This window comes from Mesoplodon bidens (genome assembly GCF_964165515.1).
Source record: "Mesoplodon bidens genome assembly, chromosome: 10".
In the NCBI taxonomy this organism is placed as follows: domain Eukaryota; kingdom Metazoa; phylum Chordata; class Mammalia; order Artiodactyla; family Ziphiidae; genus Mesoplodon; species Mesoplodon bidens.
Window position 1 is genome coordinate 59008746 of NC_138172.1, and position 23467 is coordinate 59032212.

General features: G+C 40.1%; 1 protein-coding gene and 1 pseudogene across 2 annotated transcripts in view; both read right to left on the reverse strand.

Moving 5' to 3' along the window:
* Window positions 1-23467, reverse strand: part of KHDRBS2 (KH RNA binding domain containing, signal transduction associated 2) — a gene marked incomplete at its 3' end in the record, with an annotated part of 662231 nt that overhangs the window by 257900 nt on the left and 380864 nt on the right. The gene's annotated exons all lie outside the window — the stretch shown is intronic.
* On the reverse strand, window positions 8259-9894 carry LOC308623597 (CAP-Gly domain-containing linker protein 3-like; annotated as a pseudogene). The gene has a single exon. The product of its transcript is annotated as a CAP-Gly domain-containing linker protein 3-like (transcript).

Below are 23467 nucleotides of genomic sequence, written 5' to 3' on the forward strand. Positions count from 1 at the left end.
AATAAATAACATATAAGGGTTATCAGCTGATTGTTCAGAAGAAACTCTGCAGGCCAGAGAGGGGTGGCATGATATATTTAAAGTGATGAAAGGGAAAAACCTACAACCAAGAATACTCGACCCAGCAAGGCTTTTGTTTAGATTTGATGGAGAAATCAAAAGCTTTACAATGAACGAAACCTAAGAGAATTCAGCACCACAAAACCAGCTTTACAACAAATCCTAAAGGAAATTCTGTAAGCTGAAAAGAAAAGGCCACAACTAGAATCAAGAAAATTATGAATAGGAAAGCTCACCAGTAAAGGCAAATATAAAGTAAAGGTAGGAAATCAACCATACACAAATATGATATCAAAACCAGCAATAGTGAGAAGAGGAGAGTACAAAGGCAGGATATTGGAAATCATTGGAAATTAAGAGACCAGCAACTTATAACAATTTTATAAAGCAATCTTTTATATATACTGCTATATAAAAACCTTATGGAAACTACAAAGCAAAAAACTACAAGTCACACACAGAAAAAAAGCAACCCAAACACAACACTAAAGATAGTCATCAAATCACATGAGAAGAGAACAAAAGAGGAAGGAAAGAAAAAAGGCCCACAAAAACAAATTCAAAACAATTAAATAAATGGCAATAGGAACATGCATATCGATAATTACCTTAAATGTAAATGGATTAAATGCTCCAACCAAAAGACATAGACTGGCTGAATGGATATAAAAATAAGACCATGTGTATGCTGTCTACAAGAGACCCACTACAGATCTAGGGACACATACAGACTGAAAGTGAGGGGATGGAAAAGAGCTATTCCATGCAAGTGGAAATCAAAAGAAACCTGCAGTAGCAATGCTCATATCAGACAAAATAGACTTTAAAATAAAGACTGTTACAAGAGACAAAAAAAGGATACTAAATAATGATCAAGGGATCAATCCAAGAAGAAGATATAACAAGTGTAAATATATATGCACCCAGCATAGGAACACCTCAATATATAAGGCAAATGTTAACAACCATAAAAGGAGAAATTGACAGTAACACAATAATAGTGGGAGACTTTAACATCCCACTTACATCAATGGACAGATCATCCAGACAGAAAATCAATAAGTAAACAGAGGTCTTAAATGACACATTAGACCAGATGGACTTAATTGTTATTTATAGAACATTCATCCAAAAGCAGCAAAATACACATTTTTATCGAGTGCACATGGAACATTCTCCAGGATTGATCACATGCTGGGTCACAAAGCAAGCCTTTTAGAATTTAAGACAACTGAAATTGTATCAAGCATCTTTTCTGACAACAACACTATGATTTTAGAAAGCAACTACAGGAATTAAACTTTATGAAACACAAACACGTGGAGGCTAAACAATATGCTACAAAATAACCAATGGATCATGTAAGAAATCAAAGAGGAAATTTAAAAATACCTAGAGACAAGTGATAACAAAAATAAGATGATACGAAACCTATGAGACACAGCAAAAGCAGGTCTAAGAGGAAAGTTTATAGCAATACAAGCTTACCTTAGGAAACAAGATAAATTTCAAATAAATAACCTAACCTTACACCTAAAGCAACTAGAGAAAGAAGAACAAACAAAACCCACAGTTAGTAGAAGGAAAGAAATTGTAAAGATCTGATCAGATATAAAAGAAGTAGAGATGAAAAAAACAGTAGGAAAAATCAATGAAATTAAAAGAGGGTTCTTTGAAAAGAAAAACAAAATTAATAAACCTTTAGTCAAAGCCATCATGAGAAAAAGGGAGAGGGCTAAAATCAATAATATTAGAAATAAATCCAATCCAAAAATGGGCCGAAGACCTAAATAGACATTTCCCCAAAGAAGACATACAGATGGCCAAGAAGCACATGAAAAGCTGCTCAATATTACTAATTATTAGAGAAATGCAAATCAAAACTACAATGAAGCATCACCTCACACCAGTTAGAATGGGCCTCATAAGAAAATCTACAAACAACAAATGCTAGAGAGGGTGTGGAGAAAAGGGAACAGTTTTGCACTGTTGGTGGGAATGAAAATTGATACAGTCACTATGGAGAACAGTATGGAGGTTCCTTAAAAAACTAAAAATAGAATTACCATATGATCCAGCCATCCCACTACTGGGCATATACCCAGAGAAAACCATAATTCAAAAAGACACATGCACCCCAATGTTCATTGCAGCACTATTTACAATAGCCAGGTCATGGAAGCAACCTAAATGCCCATCAACATATGAATGGATAGATAAAGAAGTTGTGGTACATACATACAATGGAATATTACTCAGCCATAAAAAGGAACGAATTTGAGTCATTTGTTGAGACGTGGATGGATCTAGAGACTGTCATACAGAGTGAAGTAAGTCAGAAAGAGAAAAACAAATATCATATATTAATGCATGTATGTGGAACTTAGAAAAATGATACAGGTGAACCAGTTTGCAGGGCAGAAGTTGAGACACAGATGTAGAGAACAAACGTATGGACACCAAGGGGGGAAAACCATGGTGGGGAGGAGATGGTGGTTTGCTGAATTGGGTGATTGGGTCTGACATGTATACACTGATGTGTATAAAATTGATGACTAATAAGAACCTGCAGTATAAAAACACAAACAAACAAAAACTAATACTAAACTTTCTTTGGGTTATTTGTATGGAAATATGTTAATATAAATGTTTCAGACATTACGTGAAATTTCTAAAAATCTTATATGTTCTGGTATAATGTTATAAGTCATAATTCTAGTTATTACTTTAAAATGTATATCTCAGAAATAACTAAATTTTCTTGTCAACTGCATTATTATGAACTTTCATCAAATCTTTAACCATGGTCATTTTAAAGTCTTTTGTCCTTTACAGACAGTTCTGTGTGTACTCTGATGCTTTTGCAAAAATGTTCCTATGAAAGGGTTTCATCTTCAAGGAATTCATGGAAAAGACTCTGACAAGTACAGGTTTCTGGTAACTGACTATACTGTTGAATTGAATGAATAAGCATTTTCAGAACTCTAATGGAAAACTGATGAATTCATAAAAGTGTTAACAAAAGATCAAGATGAAAAAAAATTAATTACATGGGACTGAGTGAACTGATGAGGACGATTATAATTTTTGTTACTTTCTGTTTGAATAAAAAAAAAATCCCCCAAGGGCTCAGAGGCAAAAAATATACAAATCAATTTTCATTGCAAAGTAAGGGAGCTGTTACAGTTGAGGATTACTGGACTGAATGTCAGTATTATGACATAGTATGAGTGTGTTTCATGTTTGGTAATTGAAATCATTGTTGCTTTTGTTGTGGTCATCCATTTACAATGCTTGGTGTCAGTTTATTTATCTCTTGTAAAAATAAAATACAGTGTGTGTGTGTGAAAAAATAAAAAAAATAAATGATTCCCAAAAAGTTGCACTTTGTGCAACTACCGAATTTCAGACAACAAGCTAGAATCGATCTTCTAACTCAGATAAAAGTTCTGGATATATATGAATATATATATATATATATATATATATATATATATATATATATATATATATGTGGTTGAGGGAGTATCTAACAATATTTACAAAAACAAATCTATCCTGTAACTGTATTTGCTTCAAAATAATGTGAAGGAAGAAGGATAGAGATGAAAACAAGAGTGGCCAAATAGCTGGAAGATATTATGACCAGGTGATAAATACAATGGGGTAATTTTTTATACACTCTTATTTTGATGTATGTTTGAAGTATTCCATAATAAAAATTTAAAAACAAACAAAAAAGAAGTTACAACTGACACCACAGAAATACGATGGATCATGAGACTACTACAAGCAACTCTACGTCAATAAAATGGACAACCTAGAAGAAATGGACCAATTCTTAGAAAGTTACAATTTCCCAAGACTGAACTAGGAAGAAATAGATAATTTGAACAGATAAATCACCAGTACTGAAATTGAAACTGTGATTTAAAAACTCCCAACAAACAAAAGTCCAGGACCAGGTGGCTTCACAGGAAAATTCTATCAAACATTTAGAGAAGAGTTAACATCTATCCTTCTGTAACTGTTCCAAAAAATCACAGAGGGAGAAACACTCCCAAACTCATTCTATGAGGCCACAATCAACCTGATACCAAAACCATACAAAGGTACCACAAAAAAGAAATTTACAGGCCAATAGCAAAAATCCTCAACAAAATACTAGCAAACCAAATCTAACAATACATTAAAAAGATGATACACCATGATCAAGAAAGATTTATCTCAGGGATGCAAGGATTTTTCAATAACCACAAATCAATCAGTGTGATACACCACATCAACAAACTGAAAAATAAAAAAAACATATGATCATCTCAATAGAGGCACAAAAGGCTTTTGATAAAATTCAACACCCATTTATAATAAAAACTCCAGAAAGAAAACATGAGGGTATCCTACATCAACATAATAAAGGCCATATATGACAAACTTACAGCTAACATCATACTCAATGGTGGAAAGCTGGAAGCATTTCCTCTAAGATCAAGTACAAGACAAGGATGTCCACTTTTACCACTTTTATTCAACATAGTTTTGTCCAGTCCTGCTCAGCTTAATGATGATTCAAGAGAAGGCTGAAAGCCTTTATGAAGACTTGAAGAAGAAACATGGCAAAGAATCAGAGGTGCATCTTTTAATGCCAGTCATGACTGGTTTCATTGGTTCAAGGCTAGAACCAACCTTCACAACGTAAAGGTAAGTGGCGAGGCAGCATGTGCATATATGGTAGATGCCCAGGAATTTCCTGAAATGCTTTGAGAAATTATTGATGAAGGTGCATATTTACCTGAGCAGGTTCTTAAAGTGGGTGACACACGACTGTATTGGAAGAGGATGCCAGACGAAAGTTACATCTGTTAAAGAAGAAAAGTTGATGCTAGGCTACAAAGCAGCAAAGGATAGGCTAACTCTGTTGTTTGATGACAATGCTTCTGACAATATGAAGCTGAATCATCTCTTAGTTTACCATTCAGAGAATCCAATAACCCTTAAAAACATACCCAATGGCTCTCTTCCTGTTGTGTGGAAGAGTAACCCCAAATCCTGGGTTACACAGGCCATTTTCCAGGACTGGTTTTTCCACCAATTTATCCTGGAGTTAGAGAAATATTGCTTGGAGAAGTATGTCCCATTCAACATTCTTTTGCTACTTGACAGTGCTCCAGGCCACCACCACCCCACCTCCATTCATGGACGACTTTCATTCCAACATCAAAGTAGTGCATCTGCCACCTAATACTACATCACTCATCCAACTATGGACAAGGGAGTTAGAGCGACTTTCAAGAAATATTATTTACATCACACTTTTTGTCAGGCAGTAAAGGTGAGTGATGAATCAGGAACAACGCTGCAACTCTTTTGGAAGGACTATAACATCTACAAGGCCACAAAAAACATTGACTTTGCTTGGCGTGAGGTTACAGTCATCACCATGAATGGGGTTTGGAAGAACATTTGACCACAGTTTTTTCATGATTATCATGGATTTGAGAAGGTGAATAAGGATTCCAAAGAGGTCTTCAGCAATTCAGTGACCCTCAGCAAGAAGCTGGAGCTAGATCTGCAAGAGGATGACTTCACTGAACTCCTTGCTGTGCAACATGAGGAGGTTACTAATGAAGACCTGATGGAATTGGAGGTCGACAGAAAGGATGAAGAGACAACAGGTAGAAGAAGCAACCGAAGAGCTGAAGAGATTCACAACACAGGAAATGGCAAGGGGATTTTCTTTATTTGAGGAGGCACTGTTCGTTTTTGAGGCACAGGACCTGAACATAGAATGATACACGGAGGTTGCAGCAGCCATTCAGAACGCTATCCAGTGCTACAGTGTCATCTATGAGGAGGAAAAAAAGAGCTACTACCCAGTGATAGCTACTACTATCAGTTTTTCAAGAGGGCAGATAGAATTGAATCCAGCAAGGAACCAGAACCTGTGCCATGAACATCAGCCATTAGTGAAATTGCAGCTTGCCCTCCATCTCCTATTGCTGATGATCCTTCAGCTCTACCATCTCCCATCTCCTCTCCCTCTTCCATTCAGTAACTCTCCTTGCCTGTTCACTGGATACCAGCCCCTGTATGCCAGCTATTGTACTATCTACTGAATTTTTCAAGGTACTATACTGTAAGATTGAAAATGTTTTATTTTATGTTTGTTTGTTTATGTATTATTTGTGTGAAAAGTATGATAAACCTGTCACAGTACAGTACTATATAGCTGACTGTGTTAGCTGGGTACCTAGGCTAAATTTATTGGACTTATAAACAAATTGGACTTACACTCTTGGAGTGGAACTGGTTGATATGTAGGGGACTTAGAGTAATTTAATACTTTGGCATATAATATATACCTTAATTTACAAGTATGAAAAATGAACTCTTGGTTAACACAAAACTGATGATAGTTATTGGTACTGATACATTGACCTAAGGGGCGCAAATTCTTAACAAAGAAATCATCATGATAAGGATATGTTTAAAGGAGAGTGCAAATTCTGCGCATGAATAAGGTTGATAGAATATGGACTACATGGGTTATTTTTACCAATAATCTTGCAATGCCAGTCCTTCCCTGGACATGAAAAATTTATATATTCAAGACAGTAAAGCATCTAACCAGCTGGAGTTTTAAAAGTGCCTAAAGAAGTTTTCTTAAAATAAATAATCCATTTACTTATTAAATGTATTTTATTTATTTATTTATTTATTGCCACAGACACATCTTTATTAAAGGGAGTAGGGGTCATGCTGAGTTTGGAGACATGAAGTGAAGGACAGTCATGAGCTCTCCTTGGTTTCAGGGTCTGCCCTGGACCCCCTAGGTCTTCAGGATATCCATCAGGCTCTTAGTCTGACCAGGATGCTGTGAAGTCCTTCAGTGCCAGTAACTTAGGTTTGGTGTTTTGGACCTGTGACCAGAATGTACATGGAAATGGGGGGTCCAGGATTTGGGATCCCCTCAATGCCTTGGTGTCCCTCATGTATTAAAGATGTAGGCTTGAAGATCTGGGGCATTGCGGCTGGGGCTCTTGGAATTTTGGTGTCTAAAGATCCATGAACTCAGGGCATTGAATTCCTCTGGTTTCCAGGGATGAGAATTCCTGTTTGTTGTCCCCTAGTGCCTACGAATAGGGCTTGAGGTGCCCCGGGGGCCCGGGATGCATATCCAGACTAGTATCCTCCATACCAGGCACAAGGACCTCCATGACTGGGGTTTCCTAGAGGCTTGGATTTTTTTTTAATTTGGGATTCCTGGGGGATTTGGGGTTTCCATGATTTGGGGGTCCTGGGAGTTAGGGTTTTGGAGCCTCCTAGGGGCTGTAGGACTTGGGGACACAGGAAAGTCTGGGACATGACATGTACTCTTGGGTTTGGGATCCTCAGAGTCCCAGAATGGGGCCTCCAAATTTTGGGGTCCCCCAAAGGGGGAAATAATTACTTAAAATATAGAGATATTTCTGAGAGCCTGGCCAGAACAGGTGCTGTGGGCTGCATGGGGTGGGCTTCATACAAGATACTGGGTGTTTCTTGAGGGTGCAGAGGACAGGAAGACTTGGCGGCCCTGTAATTAGCACTTCCAGGACTGTTTGGTGCCTGTAAATTGGAGGTGACAGTGGGCTGGTTAATGTAGGTCTCTTCTTGAGGGGTAAGAGCAGGGGGTTTTGTTAATGGAGGGAGTCTCTGATTGCAGTGTAAGGGTTTGGGGGTGACTGTGGGGGTCAAAATATCTTGAGGGGACTGATGTTAAATGTGAGTCTGTTACTCTGTTGCTCTGGGGGTGTTTCTTTCAAGGGGACTTGATGGGGGCGTGGGGGGAATCTTTGTTAATAGGGAAGGGTTCTGAGCCAGTGACTCAGGAATGTTCTGCTGTAGAGCATTATGTAGAGAAAGTTCCCGTCATTTGAGGTGATGTGGAAATCTGTTATTGGGGGGTCTGATCTGAGGGGTTGGGAGTAGCCTAAAGGTACTACACTCAGGGAATCTCTTTCTGGGTAGCATAAGGTCTATATTTGGGGGGTTATCACAGGGGAATCTGTTAATAATGGGGCCTTAGTGATCGAGGGCTGGCTAATGGGGTCTCTCTTCTGGATACATTACTGGGAAATGCTATCTCAAGTGACTAGGGGGCTCCTTGTGTCAGGAGATTCTAGAAGGGGTTCTGTGTCTCTGTGGAATGTCCAGAGCCTCTAAGACTGCATCTCCTCCCTCAGTACCCAGGGAAACCAGCAGCAGAAGAGCAACCTGGAGATGGAGCTCTCTGATGTGATGTCCTTTGGGGTCCAGACTGTTGTGAAGGTGTTTTGGTCTGCATCATTGCCACTTGATTCAATTTTGGCTCCAACACTGTCCCCAGGGGTGTCAGTGGATCCATCAGTCCTCTGAATTCCAGATGCTGGTGCAAAGACTCCATGCCGAAGGGGGCAGATGAAGTACCAGACACCAAAGACAGAGCCATCGTGCTTGCTGATGGTCTAGCTGGATGCCATACAAGTAACCTGGGACAAAATCTGGCTTCCTGCAGAAGTGCACAATCCCTTGCTTCTGGCCTGTGATGAGGATTTGGTCTCCAACCTCAGCCTTGGCTCCCTCACGCTGCTGCAGGCCACCCAGAGTCAGGGCTGACAGGGACCTCTTCTTACCTTTGTGTTCCCTGTGATCTTTGCCAGTGACACAGGAGAAGTCCATCCAGGGAGTCCAAGGTGTAGAGGTGACGGATCACGAAGGTGTGCCCACTGCCTTGGAGATCTTGGACAAAGAGGCAAAGAGACCCTGCTTGGGAGGGCAGATGAAGTACCAGACACCCCCAACACTGCCATCTTTCTCGCCCTCAGGTTCATCAAGCTGCATGCCCACTCACCGGCCATTGGCGAACTCTGAGGTCTCGCAGAACTGCAGCTGCGGGTCTTCTGGCCATCCAGTAGCACGCAGTCTCCCAGGTGCAGGTCCAGTGTGCTGAGCATGGCATTGACTGGGATGTTGTCATAGTTAGGTAGTGTGACCCTAGGGAGGGCTCAGGAGAGTGGCACAGCCTCCTCCAGTAGCGTCCACAGCTCCTTGGCCACCAGCGCCCCTCGGCCTTGTCCAGGGATATGTCCATGGGACAACTCCTCTGGGACCACCTCCGCTGGCACGGGTCCCTTTCGGTTCCGAAGTGCCGGGTTGGTGCCATGTTCCAGCAAATTATTTGGCCACGCCCAGGCATGGGCTGGAAGCAGCGATGTGCAGGGCTGAGCCGTGGCTGAAGTCACTGCACTTGGAGCTCACCACTCAGGACCGTACACCCTTCAGTAACATGTGTACGAGACCGGGCATGTCGAAATATGCTGAGTAGTGGGGCATGTTCATGTTGGTCCAGCAGCTGCACAGGGTCACATCTGCGCCCAGCGCCAGCAGCTGCTGCAAGAGACGCACAGCCGCCACGGGGAACTCGACTCCATGGGCCCCAGCCTTGCACGTATAATGGAGCAGTGTCATGTTAGGTCAGCCCATCATATGGCAGCCTCATCGCAGAATCTCATTGCCAATGACATCGATCTTGTACTGGACTTGGGGCACCCACTGATGCACAGTGGCGAACAACTCAGCGATGGTGGTCTGCGGGTCACACAGAATCTCTTGAAAGGCAGCGTTGTTGGGTTCAAAGAAGGTGAAGGCGTACTCCCAGGGTGGGGTCTGGTGCTGAGAAGTAGGCTTCTGCCAGCGCTCCTGGGTGGGGCTGGGGGGCTCAGGGACAGGCTCATAGTCCTCCTCGTCTTCTTCCTCCGCTCTGAGTGGTGGGGCCATGCGGATGGCACCTGTCTTAGTCATGGTCCTTAGTGGCCCTAAGGGAGCAGGTGCAGAGTTGGGGGTGGGCTTCAGGCAAATTCTTGGGTGAATGGGGCTGAAGACCAAAGCTGAAATCGGGGAAACTGGAGTAACTGGGTGTCAGTGTCTGGGGAAGTGATGGGGAAGAAAGAGACTGAGAGAAGGGGACAAGGCACAGACGTAGATGAGAGATGGGGTGGAGAGGGCTATTCAATGTATTTTTGAGCAGCAAGTAGTGCCAGGCACTGAGGTAAGTGCTGAGGACACAGTACAGAAAAGGCCTGAACCAGTGGAGCATAAGTGAGTGTAGATACTGCATCCCTATACTTGTTCAGGAAATGTTAGAGCAAGCAACTTTCAGCAACATACCTGGGCAAGGACAGAGGCGTTCTTAAAACCCTCTGAGTCACTGTTCACCCAATTCCACTTTGATTCCTTCTGTTGGTTTAAAAAATTATTTATTGCCAATGTTATGCTAATGTTTTAGTGGCTGCTACTCTTTTGTTATATTTACTAGTTTTATTTTTATATTCTGCATATAAGTGATACCATACAATATTTGTCTTTCTCTCTCTGACTTATTTCACTAAACGTAATACTGTCCAAGTCCATCCACATTGCATGTATACTTTCAACTAGTGTTTTTGTTACTTTTGGATATGTGCCCAGGAATGGAATTGCTAGATCATATGGTAGCTCTATTTTTAGTTTTATGAGAAACCTCCATACTGTTTTTTCCACGGTGGCTGCACAAATTTACATTTCCACCAACAGTGTACAAGGTTTCCCTTTTCTCCATATCATCACCAACATTTGTTATTTATGTTCTTTCTGATGATAGCCATTCTGACAGGTGTGAGGTGATATCTCATAGTGGTTTTGACTTGCATTTCGCTGAAGATGAATGATGTTCATTATCTTTTCATGTGCCTGTTGACCATCTGTATGTCTTCTTTGGAAAAATGTCTATTCAGTTCTTCTGACCATTTTTTAATCTGATTGTTTTCTTGATGTAGAGTTGCATGAGTTTTTTAAATATTTTGGATATTAACCCCTTATTTGTCATATCATTTGCAAATATTTTCTCCCATTCAGTAGGTTTTTGTTTTTGTGACTGCTACTTTAAAATTTTGTTTTATTAAAAAAAGTTGAACTCTAAAGTGAAAAAAAGTATTAATTGAGGAGAGCTATGTAAATATCTCATGAGAAAATCTCTTCTAGAATTTCTCCTTTGTTTTCTCCCAAATGAAAATGCTGTGATGATTTCTTCTGAGTTATCTTTTAGTCAGGAAACAACAACCCACTCAGTCATGATAAGTTTTTAAAAAAATATTTGAAAAGAGTATAAAGTATGCTTTGCCTGCCTTTTGAAAAAATGTTATACTTTTATTGGGCTTGCAGCTTCTAGCTACCTCCACTATAATCACAAAAACTCATTGCATAGTATTCTTCCTGAATATTTAATTATATTAGAATAGAGTAGTCCTTAAACATAATTAAAGTGCTACTTTTTCAAACAGTGTATTAGAGGAGAGCAGAATTGTTTGCCAGATGGGAAAGGTGAATCTGGCACGGAAGATGAGCAAAGGTGAGCTGGAATGAGAGTATCCAGTTACAGTGAAGGATGCTGAGTGAAAATTCCAGCTACTGAATACTAAAGAAGGGAAAAGAAGAGACAGTTGATAAAAAAACTTTAGTTTCATGGTCAGTAACTGAGAAAATGGACTTGTTGTGGTATATGAGTGCAATACAGTAAAAGAAGTATTTGAAAAAAATATGTCAAAATACGATGTGACAGTTTCTAAGTAGTCTCGTGAAATAAATCAGAATTGCAAAGTGAAAGAACACAGATTTAGAGTTTGAAGACCTGGGTGCTGTCCTTTATTCCTTTCTTTGCTTCATTGTTTTTGCCTCAATGGGAACCTCCTGTTGGATTGTTCAGCTGGGTTTCCCTTTCTCAATTTGGTAAGGTCTTTCAAATGGATGGTAAATGATGTTTGCCTATCTGCAAGGTGGATTTTTTTCAGCATTCAGGAATAAAGACACAGACCTACTTGAGAATGGACTTGAGGTTATGGGGAGGGGGAAGGGTAAGCTGTGACAAAGCGAGAGAGAGGCATGGACATATATACACTACCAAATGTAAGGTAGATAGCTAGTGGGAAGTAGCCGCATAACACAGGCAGATCAGCTCGGTGCTTTGTGACCGACTGGAGGTGTGGGATAGGGAGGGTGGGAGGGAGGGAGATACAAGAGGGAATGGATATGAGAACAGATTATATATATAACTGATTCACTTTGTTATAAAGCAGAAATTAATACACCATTGTGAAGCAATTATACTCCAATAAAGTTGTAAAAGGAAAAAAATTCTTGTGCTAGAGCCCCTTTGTCAGGGGCAAACCTCTAAGCAAGGAAGACTTGGTTTGCTCTGGTGGGCATGCAGGGGGTGGCAGGCTGGGCTGGCCCTCTGAAGGGGGAACGGGACATCTCTCTCTTCTCAGGCTTCCCCCAGGACTCAAACCCACAGGACATCTGTATAGCTATCCTCAAGGGCACTAGAGTCAACTGCATCAGGCAGCCCCTCTCTCCTTCCTCCACAAAATGAACATACACAGCGAGTAGTCAGAGTCAATCCAATTCTGCACGTTGCTGAAGGGATTCACTGCAGGAAGCCACCAGATCCTCTCAGCCATCAGGACATTGATGGTCCTTTTCTAAGGCTCCTTTCAGGGCTTGGATTTCCACCCTCCCTAACGCTGCATCTCAAAGGTTAAAAGTAATGCCTGCTTCCTTGGAATCACGTCCAACATCAGGTAGTATAAGACCCTTCAGCCTCCCTATCAATAAGCATGTGTCTGTCAAGTCCTTTCATCAAAGACATGGAAGAAGCATTGGGTTGACCAAAAAGTTCATTCGGGTTTTTCCGTAACGTCTCAGGGAAAAACCCAAACGAACTTTTGGCCAACCCAGTAATATCAAGAATTGGCATTCAGGTCATAATCTTTCCCCAGCCCCCTTCACCACTCATTTAAAACATTTATTCTGCAAACGCTCGTTGGGAGAAGGTAAACATTTAATTGTTCTATAAGAATATGCTCTAGGATCCATTAGCATTAAGTCTGTTCTCTGTGATGAAGGTTATCCTTTGATTTGTTTTTATCCCAATGAGAGAAATTGTAGGCTCTCAAGAGGTGGAGATCAGCTAAAGGAACTTCAGTTTTCCTTTAGTACCTATGAAATGCAGGGTCAGGCAACATCTGGATACTATCTACAATGCTCCTGTCCTTTGCCTGAAAATGGGCTTTTTACTTTGTTCTAAAGATCCAGAGTACCAACAAGGCTCATAGCACTCAGTGCTGGGGACAGAAGGTGGTTGTTTCTACTGAAACTGTACAGACATAACATGGCCAGGGCCAGGAAGGGAGCATTTGGCACTCTCTTACTGCCTTTCTCAGTGAAGAAATAGATTATTATTAAATATGTTAACATTATATAGATTAAATAATCAAATATGCTTATTTGTTATATATTTGTTCCAGGTTCTAAGAATACAGTAAACAAGATAGCCCTCATTGAGCTTAGATACTAATGTGGGGAAAGAGATTTTAAAAAAAAAGAAAGAAAGGAATAAACAAGCTCATTTCAGACAGTAATATGCTATTAAGAAAGGAATCAGGGCAACAGCACTGAGGGCCTGAGGAAGCAGGTTTAGAGGGGACGTCAGCCACAGTCTCTCTGAAGAGGTAACAAAGGACTGAGATCTGAATGAGAAGGAGCCTGGAGCACTGGTCTTCCAGGAGCCGGAACATAAGGCAATGAGCCAGGAAAGAGTCGAACTTTTTTAAGGGACAGAGACAATGTCAGTGCATATATATCATGACTTTAGTGAACAGCAGAGAGAGTGATATTAGGTCAGATAAGCAGGCAGGGGCTGAATCACAGTGGTTCTTCTTGGCTTTATTCTAAACATAATAGAAGGCCTAGGTAGTATTTATCTGGACAGTGAAATAATCAGTTTTATATCTTAAAGGGAATATTAGGGACATAATAAGGAAAATAGATTAAAATGGAACTAGACTGGAAACAGGACAGGGTTGGGACAGTGTTGAGCAGTGCACGTACCAGTGCTGTCGTCTGTGCTGCCACAGTGAGAGGGGAGGAGAGTGAGCATTGATTCAAGGGTGATGCCTAGATTTCTGACTGTGCAAAGGATTTAATCGTGGTGTCATCACTGAGATGGGAAAGATAGTGAATGTGAGTTTCCTTCTTGTCTCTGTTCTTAAAAAGGAAAGCACCCTGCTTAAGAAAAAAATTTTAAAAAGACAAAAGACAAAGACAATCATAAAAAGGAAAATAAATACCTTTACATAAAGGTACCTAGGGATCAAAAATGGAGAGGTAGAAATTTGTTAGTTTGAGGTGAAAGAGAACAATCCAGGGAGATTTCCATGTATAAAGTGATGAAACCATGACAGAAAATTGATAGGGTTAGGGAACAGCTAATAATCCAGTTTTCCTAAAGTATCACATCTGAGGTGGACAGTAGACAGTATGTGGACAGAACACAGATTGGGATGCAGGGCTTGTGTTCTCAAGACAGTGAGCACTCACAGAATGACCTCACCAAGCATCGGCTTTGGAGAGACACTCAGGTATGTGGACGAGGGATCGGAGTCAGGGGTATGCTACTTAGCTGTTCTACTAAAACCTGATCATGGTAAGATCTTTCATAGCAGTCCAGACGTGAGACAAGAAAGGTTGAATGAGGAAAGAATTCAACTTTTGCTTTTAACTAGTTTTTGTCCCTTTGAAAAAGTCATTCCTGGCCTTGTTTTCACATCTGGAAAATGAATAGGTAGTTGCAATCCTACTTGTGGAAAATGAACAACTTTATTAAAAAATGGACAAAATATATGAAAGACACTACACAAAAGAAGATATACAGGTTGCAAAGAAGCATATGAAAAGGTGATCAACAACCTGTGCCATTAAGCAAATGGAAATTAAAATAATGAGATATGAGCACACAACGATAAGAAAGACAAAAATTCAAAGCACTGACAACACCAAATGATAGCAAGGCTATGAAGCAGCAGAAACTCTTATTTATTGTTGGTGGGAATGCAAAATATGGTACGGCCACTTCAGAAGACATTTCGGTAGTACCTTACAAAACTAAATATACTCATCGTACAATCCAGCAATCATGCTCCTTGGTATTTACCCAAAGAGGTTGAAAATTAGTATGAATGTTTAGAGAAGCTGTATTCATAATTACCAAAATTTGGAGGCAACAAAGAAGTCCTTCAGTGGGTGAATGGGTAAATAAACTGGTATATCCTGACAGTCGGATATTATTCAGCGATTAAAAACTGTGAGCTATTAAGCCATGAATAGACTTGGAGTGAACTTAAGTATATATTACTAAGTGAGACAAACCAATCTAAATAGATAGTATATGATTCCAATTATATGACGTTCTTAAAAAGGCAAAACTATGGAGACAGTAAAAGAATCAATGGTAGCCAAGGGCAGTGGGGAGGGAGGGATGAATAGGTGGAGCACAGAGGATTTTTAGGTCAGTGAAACTGTTCTGTATGATACAATAATAGTGGATATATGTCTTAGTCATTCAGGCTGCTATCACAGAATACTGAGTGACCTATAAACAACAGAAATTTATTTCTCACAGCTCTATAAGTTAAGTCCAAGATCAAGGAGCTGTCATATTCAATGTCTGGTGAGGACCTACTTCTTGGTTCATAGATAAACTTCTTTTTCTCTGTGTCCTCAGATGACAGAAGGGGTGAGGGATCTCTCTGAGGTCTCAAATAAGGGCTCAAATTTCATTTTATGAGGGCTCCACCCTCAAGATTTAATCACATCAAAGGCCCCTACCTCTTAATACCATCACATTGGTGGTTAGGATTTCAACATATGGATTTTAGGGGGACTCTATAGGAATAAATGTCACTACGACTTTGTCAAAACTCTTAGAAAATATCCCCCACCAAGAGTGAGCCCTAATATAAACTATAGACTTTGGGTGATAATGATATTTCAATGTAGGTTTATTAATTGTAACATCTGGTGGGGGATGGTGATAATGGAGGAGGCTATACTTGGGGGTGGGGGGCAGAAGGTGTATGGGAAATCTGTGTACCTTTCTCTCACTTTTGTTGTGAACCTAAAACTGCTGTAAAAAATAAAGTTTATTTACAAAGGCAACCGGGATATGGCATGATGCTATGATATAAAGACCATTTTTATTAAATTGAAACAGCTCATGCAAGCTTAACAAATTCTGGTGCTAGATAAATATGTCTTTGCTCATCAGAGGTAGGAGGCTGCTAAAACCTCCTCTTTCTGGGCTGCCTGGTCCTATTCATGGCTCCCCAGTGAGTGACGAGGGTGGAAGCTCTACTACCCCCATTTATAGACTCACAGGTTAAGTGATGAATATGAGGCAAATCACAAGCAGGAATTTAGTGGTAGAAAACATTTTAAATGCCTCATATTTCTCATATTTATCCCAGTTAACTTACTCCTTTTTTATTTTCCTCTTGTCTGAGATCCTGTCAGCCTAGACCTACTCAGAAATTAAGCGTGCTGGAATCAAACGAGCATAGATTTCTGAATCAGAGCTCCAAGTCCCTTAGTCTACATATATTATTATAGCCTATATGGGGGATGCCCTTCCAGATCCATGTGTTCTTTTTGAAAACAGAAAAGGCAGTCAAAGAATATCATTCTGCCCTTGTTGCTACACTGGTATTATTGCTGTTGCTGTTGGTGGTGGTGATGAAGTTGAGTTTTTGACATGTGTGTAAAGTGTGTCACTGGTAGCTATCTGACTAAGGAATTGAGACTAGGGAATCAAATGATTAGATAAATGTAGACATCAGATTGGCAGCTTTCTAGGCCTAAAGACAGACATTCTGAGCTCTAGTTTGGATTCTGTCTGTGTGACATTACAAAAATCAACTTTCCTCTGACTACTACCTATTTTCTTATCCCTAAGTGGAGTAACAGAAAACCTGACACCACTTCTGGAGATCTGAAGAAAACTCAAACTACTCTAGGTAGTGAGCCTCTAGGTAACCACATTTACATGCATGTGTGTCTGTTATGTGTACATTAGAAAGAGAACAAAAATTGAGGGCAAAGGATCAGGTAAAGGGAAAAGCAGAACATAGAGCAGCCTGGTATTCATATGAAATATGTTATTGTGCAGAAATTTTAAAACATACAGAAGACATCTAAAAGAGTCAGGAAAGGGTTAGCAAGAACAACAGAAGTGTGACTCAGGGCACAGAGAAATGGGGTTGAGTAGCTCACATTATAACAAAATGAGCAATAAATGACAGCATAGTCATTGTCGGTATGTTGGAAATTGACTTACAAAGCTTGATGAAATCTAAGTTCACAGTGTGAATAGATAAAACTGTTATGTCAAAATTATTCATGCAAACCATCTAGCTCATAAGATTTTTTTTCAATACTTATGAACTGGCTAGTTTTGGCATAACTTCTATTTGTAAAATCATGACTACAACATGATCTTTCATTAATGTCTCCCTTCTGAAAGGTAGTCTCTTGTCTAATTTCCTCATTTCAAATTATTTCCAGCCATGTTCACTGGCTTAAAATCTAAAAAAGAATAACCACCAAATAGTCACACCTTTCCAAAGTTTGAAAACCACTGGCTTACGTATGAGATAAGAAGAAAAGACCTACCCTCTGTCTGCAGGAGCTGTAAGACCCAGTACTTTCACATGGGGCCCAGCTCTGGCTGTTTCAGAGGATAAGGGGGTGAAATATCACTTTAGTGCCTTTCTCTTCCCTTTTACAATTCTAAGAGTAGTGTGAGAAAATCCATTTTTATGTATTTGACTTGGAATAAAAATAATGTCCTGCTTTAAAAAAATAATACAAGACATCAAGAGCTTAAAGAAGATATAACACATGATTGTGGCATTACTGTACAAAGGTAGGATTTAGGTTGTTTAATTTCATGATAAAAAAAATTTAGGGGCCATGTCATTTTCTGAAGAGTTTAGTTTTAAAACTGTGAGCAAAAAATAAAATTATCTGTATAGAATTCTGGAGACACTATGTCATGTAGCAATTATGAATGTGAATGTGTGGTCCCATTGCCTGAGTCAGATTCAAGCATTGGCGCTTATTATCTGTGTGGCTTAATGTAAGCATTCAAGGCCATGAATTTTCTTATTGATAAAATGAAATTAACAATAGTAATAAACAAAACAGTATGGCTAACTGGATGATTAAATAAATAAACATATGTAAATTGCTTAAGATAATGCCTCACACACAGGGAGCACATGTTAAATGTTAGCTATTGTTTTTCCCGTGCAGATTACAGGATCTCCAGTTCTGATATATTACCTATTTGAAATCATCAAGCAAGTCTGTTATATCCACCTTATTTGATTTCTTTGAAGAATTTTAGTTAAAAGAGAAATCTTCAAGTGTTAAATGTACATGAATACATTTTATCCTATATTTTTCTAAAGTAGTAAAGACTCTCAGGACAATACTAAATTATGAAATATGAAAAACTTGTTATTGACTAGTTATCCTTGAAAGGTTAAGGCCTTGGGTGAAAATGTGTTACAGCAAAACCCTGATTTGAGGAATTAAGGAAGATTCAGAACCATGAATCAGTGTTGGGCTGCTTTTATTGTATGGTACACTTAACCAGCAGTCAAGTCTGAAGCCAGCTTTGACTGAATATCTGGAAAAGATATAATCCTAAAAAGTGCACAGCTAGAGCATATTTAGACTTGGTGATCATAATATCATTGGTATGAAATGAAGGTCTATGGAAGAACAATAAAACAAAAATACTGACTTTTAAAGGAAGGTTTTGTAGAAATGCAATTGGAAAGAGAAAAGTGAAATGCTTTTGATGAAATAGAAGACTCATGTAAAGCACTCCATAAAAGCAAAAATTAATAAAATATCAACATAAGCCAAAATATTCAGGGAGTGTGAGGAGGGACATTACCCATCTTAAAATCAGATAATTTTTAATAGAAAACTAAAAAGGCCAAAAAATTTTAAAGAAAAGAAATACATAAGACAAAAGTTTTAAATTCAATTCATTTAGAAGAGATGTATAAATAAGGAAAACATAAGATATCAGTTCATTAGTTCAAATCAGTAGTCTCACTTTAAATTACATGGTAATATCCTTGGTCAGTGAGCAACACAGGTCAAAGTTAGAGGATATGTTGAGGTTCTTCTAAATGTTTCTGCCATTTCTAGTGCCTTATTTTCATAACAAACGTTAAATTGTACCCATCTGCAAGTGTTCTTATATCATTTATCTACTAAGTAACTTCTCTTGCAATTCTATATAACAGTATATTCCATAAACTTCCCACGTTTCATTACATACATATTAAAGTGGACTTCCTTATTGATTTTCTTTCAATATTTGTGTAAATATTTTAGCAAATTATATTGGACATTGATTGGCAACATTCTTGGGATTTTCAAATTATTCTTAATTATTTTTTTAATTTTTGAAAGCAATACTTGCTTAGTACAAAAAGTAATATGATACAAAGATAAATAATGGGGCTTCCCTGGTGGCGCAGTGGTTGAGAGTCCACCTGCCAAGGCAGGGGACACGGGTTTGTGCCCCAGTCCGGGAAGATCACACATGCCATGGAGTTGATGGGCCCGTGAGCCATAGCCGCTGAGCCTGTGCATCCGGAGCCTGTGCTCGGCAACGGGAGAGGCCACAACAGTGAGTGGCCCACGTATCGCAAAAAAAAAAAAAAAAAAAAAAAGATAAGTAATGAAAAAGTTAATAAACTTTTCATGACATGTCTCTAGCACACCTTCCTGAAGATTAAAAAACTAGGATGGTGTTTATTCTTTCACGTTTTCCATTGTTCTTTTATTTTTTCTATTAAAAAAAGGATTATAGTATTCATGTTGCTTGGCTAGCTCCTCTTTTAACTGAACAATATATCATGGTCAATCCTCATGGTAAATGAGACAGAACTCACTCTTTTAGTAGCTAATTATTTTTCCATAACATATGTATAATTTACTGATACATTTGACCTTTCTATTTATGGAAGTTTAAAAGCACTCTGCTGCTTTGTGACTACAACTATGATTATTATTTTATTACATGGCCTTTATGTTGAAGTTAGATTCTCTGAAAAGGGTTGTTGTGTCAAATGATGCGGATTTTTTTTTTTATTGCCAGACTTTCCAAAATGGTTTGTATTAATTCACAGTTCTGCTAACAGGATATTAAAGTACTTATTCCCCATAACTTTGCTAACAATAGTAAGTCATCATTTTTTAATTTGCCATCTATAGGTAAAAAATTGTATCTCACAGTAAATGTCTTCTTATTAGTCATCTGGATCGCCTTTCTGAATACCCTATTCAATTTTCTATCAGGTTATTTGTAAATTTTAAGACTCTATTTGTAATAACTTCTGTTTCAAAATATGATGGGATAGCTGGGAGCAAATTTACCCTCCTGTCTGACAAAAACAAAAAAGTGGGAAATAATTTTTTAAAACTCCAACATTTTCAAAGTTGTGGAATGAAGGCAACTCAGGATCATCATCTTTGAGTGATGGGAAACAAATGAGGTAAGTCCTATGATTTACTGCCTTGAGAAAGCCTCCAAGCCATGACATAGGGAAGAAAAATTCAGGCAGAGCCCAGAAAATTTCCTGAGTTGCAGAGACATTGTTGAGGGTCCACGGAGACCAAAGTGGTTAGACAGAGTTCCCAGGAAAGAGTAATAAAGAGCTGCAAAATTAGACAACTCTGCAAATCTAAAGAGGATCCATTTTGAACATTCAACAGAGTCCTTTTCATTGCCTGTGTGAGAGTAAACTACCCAGGGCCAAGAAAAAAGCAACACCAGAAAAGACTAGAAGAAGCTGTTGATGTTGCTCACAGGGGACCAGGAGTGGAGACTGATCAACTACACTGGAAAGCTTCTACATGGGGATGCTGGGTCGGGTGCTCAGAGGGTCTTTCATCAGTGTGGGGAATGACTAGCCCTGGATTAAACAGCTCTCTGTAGTTGTCTGACAAATCGTAAAAGCAAGACACAGTAGGATAAACCTGTTTATAAGTAACAACCACATTCCAGAATAAAGTTCAATAATATATAGTAAAAAAAACATAAAAATTCACAATGTCTAGCAACAATCTAAAATTACCAGGCAAGCAAAGAAGCAATAAGATATGATCAATAATCAGGAGAAAAATCAATGAATTGAAACTGATCCAGAACTGTTACAAATGTTAGAATTAGCTGCCAAAGGTATTAAAATAGTTATGAAAACTGTATCCCATTTAATGAAACAGTTAAGTAGACTTAGTGGGGAGGCCTAAATTGAATTTCTAGAGATGAAAATCACAATGCATGAAATGAAAGCTACACTGGATAGGATCATAACAGATTAGATCCTGCAGAAAAAAGATGAATGAACTTGAAAAGATGGAAACATAAACTGTCTAAAATAAACATCAGAGATAAATAAGAATTAGGAAAAAATGAACAGAAAAAGAGAAAACATGAATTACTAATATCAGAATCAAGAGAGGGAGGACTTCCGGGTAAGATGGCGGAAGAGTAAGACACGGAGATCACCGTCCTCCCCACGGATACACCAGAAATACAGCTACACGTGGAAAAACTCCTACAGAACACCTACTGAACACTGGCAGAAGACCCCAGACCTCCCAAAAGGAAAAACTCCCCACATACCTGGGTAGGGCAAACCGGAGAGATTCCCGCACAGAGGATCGGTGCCGAGCGGCACTCTCCAGCCCGAGAGGCTTGTCTGCTCGCCCCGGCGGCGCTGGAAGCTGAGGCTCGGGCTTCGGTCAGAGCTCAGGGAGAGGACTGGGGCTGGCGGCGAGAACTCAGCCGGAAGGGGGCTAATGAGCCACAGCTAGCCGGCAAGGAGTCCGGGAAAACTCTGGAGCTGCCGAAGAGGCAAGAGACTTTTTCTTCCCTCTTGGTTTCCTGGTGCGCGAGGAGAGGGGATTAAGAGCGCTGCTTAAAGGGGCTCCACAGACGGGAGCGAGTCACGACTGAAAGCGCGGAGCCCAGTGATGGGCGTGTGACGCTGGGGCTGCTGCTGCCGCCGCCAAGAAGCCTGTGTGCGAGCGCAGGTCACTGTCCACACCGCCCTTCCGGGAGCCTGTGCAGCCTGCCACTGCCGGGGTCCCGGGATCCAGGGGCGGCTTCCCTGGGAGAACGCACGGCGCGCCTCGGGCTGGTGCAACGTCACGCCGAACTCTGCCGCTGCAGGCTCGCCGCGCACTCCGTGCCCCTCCCTCCCGCCCGGCCTGAGTGACCCAGAGTCCCCTAAGAGGCTGCTCCTTTAACCCTGTCCTGTCTGAGCGAAGAACAGACGCCCTCCGGCGACCTACACGCAGAGGCGGGGCCAAATCCAAAGCTGAGACCCAGGAGCTGTGAGAACAAAGAAGAGAAAGGGAAACCTCTCCCAGCAGCCTCAGAAGCAGCGGATTAAAGCTCCACAATCAACTTGATGTACCCTGCATCTGTGGAATACATGAATGGACAACAAATCATCCCAAATTGAGGAGCCAGGAGTCAGTGCTGTGCCTCTCAGGTGGGAGAGCCAACTTCAGGACACTGGTCCACAAGAGACCTCGCAGCTCCACATAATATCAAACGGCAAAAATCTTCCAGAGATCTCAATCTCAACACCAGCACCCAGCTTCACTCAACGACCAGCAAGCTACAGTGCTGGACACCCTATGCCAAACAACTAGCAAGACAGGAACACAACGCCACCCATTAGCAGAGAGTGGCCTAAAATCATAAAAAGTCCGCAGACACCCCAAAACACACCACCAGACGTGGACCTGCCCACCAGAAAGACAAGATCCAGCCTCATCCACCAGAACACAGGCACTAGTCCCCTCCACCAGGAAGCCTACACAACTCACTAAACCAACCTTAGCCACTGGGGACAGACACCAAAAACAACGGGAACTACGAACCTGCAGCCTGCAAAAAGGAGACCCCAAACACAGTAACGTAAGCAAAATGAGAAGACAGAAAAACACACAGCAGGAGAAGGAGCAAGATAAAAACCCACCAGACCTAACAAATGAAGAGGTAATAGGCAGTCTACCTGAAAAAGAATTCAGAATAATGATGGTAAAGATGATCCAAGATTCTATTTCCCAGATCCAAAATCTTGGAAATAGAATAGACAAAATGCAAGAAACAGTTAACAAGGACCTAGAAGAACTAAAGATGAATCAAGCATCGATTAAAAACACAATAAATGAAATGAAAAATACTCTAGATGGGATCAATAGCAGAATAACTGAGGCAGAAGAACGGATAAGTGAGGTGGAAGATAAAATAGTGGAAATAACTGCTGCAGAGCAAAATAAAGAAAAAAGAATGAAAAGAACAGAGGACAGTCTCAGAGACCTCTGGGACAACATTAAACGCACTAACATTCGAATTATAGGGGTTCCAGAAGAAGAAGAGAGAAAGAAAGGGACTGAGAAAATATTTGAAGAGATTCTA